Raw genomic sequence first — 5,533 nt, 5'->3', positions numbered from 1 at the left:
CATGAACGTGAACCGATTCTAGTAGGTGTGTTGAAACCAAAAATATCAAAAAACTATACTTGTTTGATGTTTTGAAGTTCGATTTACATTAGTTGATCTCACATCTAACACTATTAATTTACATATAAAATGATTAATTAACACTATTAATTCGAGATAAATTAGGCAGTAAGAGAATAGTTGGCTAAGGGGTTTTGTGAAATTACTTTTTAATGAGCCTTTCTGTCGTTTAGTAACATGCCTCAAATAAAATCCCTATGCCTCAAACTAGGGAGGTTATTTGTGGCTATAATTACACAATCAAATAACTAATTTTAAAACAATAAGTAAAATTTTAAATAAAGATATTATGGATGGAGATGATTTTTATTCACCTCCTTATGTTATGGAGTTTTGATCTCACATCTGTTAAAAAAAAAACCCGCATAGAGTTCACACCAAATTAACATTGGAGATGCTTTTAATTAGGCTATCAACATTATCGTCATGGAAATAATATGGGAACTGATGTTTGTAAAATCACGGCATGGTGGCCGTTTCACTTTCTAGTCCTTCTCAAAAGATTTAGTGACTTTAAAAATATTTTACTCCCTCGAGTCAAGTGAAAGAGTAGATGGAAAAATGCTCCAAACACAAAAATAAGAAAAGGTTGCAATTGTTGTTAACTTTCAAATAATAAATACACGTACCCTATGGGCCTATGGATATATTAAAATCGTGGGATGAAATTATGTACACACGAAATTATATATAGATGAGGATTTATGTAAGGGCTTTACCTGCTCCTTCTCCCCGAGTCACTCATGTTGCGGTGACAAAGGTGGTTTCAGTATTGGAAAAGGGTGAAAGTTCTGGATCTAGAAAGAACTTTGATGTTGCTGCTCTTAATATTGCTACTTCTCATCCATAAGCTTTCTCAGTCATTCTTCAACCTTCTGGATCTTTCAGAGAAACTGGTTCTTCTCTTTTACTCCCTGTTACTTCTACTGTTGTGCTTTCTGTTTTGTCTTTGACAATTAGGTATTTTATTTCTTCTGATAATAATGTTATTCATTCAGTTAGTCCTAATCATGTACCAAAGTCCCCTCTAGTCTCTTTTGCTCTTTATGAGAGATTTTCTTTTGATGTTGTTTCTCTAGTTCATGATAGGAAATAAGAAGATCCATGATTGCCTATGAATCTATTTTCGTAATATGTAATTTATTTTCATCATCATCATCATCTCTGATCCCTATTCCTCAATGTCCTCCCATGTCTTCTTTGCTACCTTTTACACCTCATATTAGTGCATCTTTTGATAAAGGAAGATTTGGTTCGAACTTAAATGAAAATGTGGAATCTAATGTGGTTTGATCTGCTTCATGTATATCTTTTTCTCAGACTGTTTTTACATCTTCGGGAGTTATTTTTAATTCCTCAACTGAAATGAGCTACTCTTCGGATATGTTTGCTAATTCAAGTGCTGACAATGTTTCTTTGAGCAATCCAGTTTTAGAAAACTTTTTTGAAGATGCGGTACTTCTTGAACCTACTCCTCTTGTTACTCTTCCTCCAGAACCTTTGATTTCGGAAAGGAGAATTTTAAAAAGAAGTAAATCTCATGATGGTGGAATCTTTGGACTCTATGGATGCTGAACCTATTAGAGCATTGCTCGGTCGAACTCTCAAGCGTTGCTATCTCAAGCTTGTTTGTCAAGTTTAGTTGATCAAAACTATAAGTCTTGATTTCTAGTCTACTTATAACTATGTCTCAGATTAGGATAGAATGTGTAGTTGAGCTTTAGACTTCAAGGCATTTATCGATTAAAGACGAAGATCTACTGAGGATGGCTTGGAGGAACTTCATCAACAAAATCTATGTGGAGACTAAAACTTATCTATCACTCAGAAGTCTATTCTATTATATCTCCCAATGAGACTAAGTCGTATAGCAATATAAACTTTTATGTGATACACATTTGATATTTCGAGCTGAGTTTAACTCGGTTATCTATTTCTCGAAATATGTGCTGGAATATTTTTGATTTAGCTACGTTCATCATATTCTTGACGAGTTTAGTTGTAAACAATCTATTTGTTGGAAACTAAATAATAAGTCAAAAGATGATCATGTGAAAATCTCCTTGAAACATCTTACATGATTTGTGTGAGACAATCATTTGATGTCGACTCGGAAAGTTTCGTATTGATCATTAAATTACTTGAAAATTACTTATAAGCTAATAACTTGTGTGAGACATCTATTGTTGTCTTCTAAGGATGTTTCAATGACTGAAATGAGAGTTTAGAACAAATTAACCTTTGTCTGGATACAACATAGTATGCATACCGGTATGCAAACTGTTGTGAGGAGGGATTTTTTTAGGGTTTTCAAACTTTCATTTTTTTCATCTCTTATCCCGATCATCCTTGGGTGATTTGAGATGGGGGATCTTCCTGATCCACCTCAAACCAAATCTTTAACCTACGTTGAAAAGGTGATGGGTAAAAATAGCTTCCGGCTACTACTTTTGATTTATCCAAGCTACCAAACCCTACAGTAAAGGAGGGGAAACCAGCAGTTATTATACATGATTCTTTTTATAATGAAGGATGTGAACTATGAAAGTTCAGTCTCATTGGTCGTTTAGATCTAAAGGGGATTAAATTTCAAGATGTGAAGAATAACTTTGAATGACAATGGCAATTAGGTCGGGGTCGTGTGCAGCTCGTTCCCATGAATAAAGGCTTTTTTTATCATTAAGTTGCAATCTAAGGAGGAGAAAGACAAGCTAGTCAATGTTGGAGCCTGGATTTTTGATCAACACAAACTCAATCTCATGGAATGGTCTCCATGGTTTGATGCGTACAAGCATAAAACTTCCCATGCTACCGTATGGGTTAAGTTTCCCGGTTTTCCTGTAGAATTATGGATTGAAAAGACTTAGCTGGCTATAGGTAAAACCCTAGGAACACCCATTGTGGTGGATAAGCGTACTCTTGCTCATGAGTATGGCCATTTTGCCTCAGTTTTAATTGATATTAATTTTGCAGAACTAAACACTGATGCTATTCACGTAATAGTAGGTGGTTTGGATTTCTGACAGAGTTTTGAAATTCAAAAGAAGCCTAAGTTTTGTTCTAAGTGTAAGATTATTTGTCATCCTGATTCAGAGTGCCGTAAGAAACCAAAGAACAATTCAAACAGTTTACTAATTCAGAATTCTTCTCAAGGACAGAAAACGCAGGCTAATAATTCTGATAATGGGAACAATAATGCTTCTAACATTGGCAATGAATGGAAAGAATCTGGTCGCAAGAAAAAAGGGAATAGTTTTCTAGTAATTCCTTTTGTTCCTGAGGTTGTTAAAAACTTGACTAGTGGGAGGCAATCTGCTGATGTGCATGGCCAGCATGTTGACGTATTTGCGGTTGCTTCTGTGGTTACAAATATAGAAGAGGGGGAAGTTGTGTCAGGGAGTGCTATTGAAACTGTTGATATACAGTTGCAGGGTGAATTAACTAGGTCTGAAGCTGCTGCGAGCTCTGCCTTAGCTGAATTGGCAAGAACTAAGCTTAAGGTAGATGAACATGCATCATTGGTTTCAAGGGATCCGGTGAGTGATCTTGTTAAAACCAAGTCATATACGGGTTCTGAAGCAGGGGAGAGTAGGAATCATGTAGTTGATAGGACTATGGTCTATTCGTCAGGCATTCCTTTAACTGACAGTTTGTTTACTCGTGAATGTGTGGTCTCTCCTAATCAATTTGACACTTTAAATAATGAGTTAGGTTTTGGTGAGAACACTGATGCTGTCTTGGAGACTAAGGATACAAGTTCGGGCAGATGGAATAACCAAGTTCCAGCAATTCTTTCACGGTATGTTTCTTCATCTATTCCTTCAAGGTCTGGTATTCCTGATCAGCCTATTACTGGGATTGGTGCGACTGGAAGTACTAAAAATAAGTTTGACTTGAATAAGGAAGGTGCACCTTCAGGTGGCAAAACTATGAATGGCAGAAGTTTTAAGCAATGTAAAGCTTTCCAAAAGAAAGACACTGGCAGATCAGCGTAGCGTGTTAGAGTGCCTAGCCCCAAAAAATCTGGTTATTAATGCGAGTTCTCTTTTGGAATATTAATGGTATTATGCATGATGAAGCACAATGCAAACTGAAGGAGTTAGTTAAAGATTTTAAACCTGATATTATTGGCATTACTGAGCCAAGAGTGGTTGTTTCCTCTAGGTCCATGCAACGGTTCAAAATTGATGGTTTTCACAATTCTTTAATTCACAACTCTACGTATTCTTCTATTGGGAATTTGTGGGTTGTCTGGTCTCTGAACTTTTCAGAACATATGGTGTTGAATAAGTCTCATCAGGCTATTACGATTTCTGTGGATGGTGTATATATTTCCTTGGTTCATGCTAGTTCTAATCAGGTTACAAGGACAAATCTTTGGCGCCAACTGAATATGGGTTCGCAGCAAGTTCCATGGTTGGTAATTGAGGATTTCAATTGTATTTTGCACAATGAAGAAAAGAAGGGTGGTACTACCCAAGAACTGCGGTTTTTAATGAGTTTAGTGATTGGATGGATGATAATATCCTGTTTGAAGCGAAAGCTTTGGGTTGTAACTTCACTTAGTCAAACATGCAGTCGGGGGCTAGAAGAATTATCAGTAAACTGGACCGAGCAGTGATCAATGAATTTTGGTTGAATCTTTTTGAGAATTGGCAGTGTAAAGCTCTTCCTAGGGAAGTTTCTGACTATTCTCCCTTTATTGGTTATCCTTTTCTAAACACTAGGCCTTGTAGAGCTCCTTTTCGTGTAAAATATGTGGTTTTTACATTCTTGTTTCATGAGAATGATACAGGATAGTTGGAATGTTCCTTATTGGGTCTCCGGCTTTTATTTTTCCTCAAAAATTGAAGCGTATCAAGGTGGCGATGAAATTGTGGAATCAGCAGGTGTTTGGTAATGTTCATGTTAGGATAAACACAGGCGCAACCTGGACTTGAGAGAGCTATTCGGGTGACTGATGATGATCCTTTCAATGTTCAAAAGAAAAATCAGATGAAAGATGCGCAAGTTGAGGTTGATGATATTCAGATGCAATTGGTTACAATGTTGAAACAAAAGTCTAGGAATGGTTGGTGGAGGGGGCTAGTAATACTAGTTTCTTTCATAATAACATTCGTATGACGAGGAGTAGTAATACTATCTCTGAGATGGTGGATGATACTGAAGTTACTGTTACTGATTGTGATCAAATTAGAGACCTGATTATGAATTATTATCAATCTAAGTTTAATGGGGATACTTCTATTCCGGAGGATTCTCTTTTTGATATTGAGCATGATAGTATATCTGTTGAAGAGAGTGAGTTTATGGATAGCTTGCCTTCTATGAAGGAGATTCATGAGGGTATTTTTGTCTTGGGAGCGGATAGCGCTCCAGGTCCGGATGGGTTTGCTGGTTTTTTCTATAGGCATTTCTGGGAAATCATTTGTAAGGACTTGGTGAAGGCCATATTATTTTGTTGGATCAACAA

Source organism: Papaver somniferum, chromosome 4, assembly GCF_003573695.1.
Source record: "Papaver somniferum cultivar HN1 chromosome 4, ASM357369v1, whole genome shotgun sequence".
In the NCBI taxonomy this organism is placed as follows: Eukaryota; Viridiplantae; Streptophyta; class Magnoliopsida; order Ranunculales; family Papaveraceae; genus Papaver; species Papaver somniferum.
Note: the sequence above shows the minus strand (reverse complement) of the source record.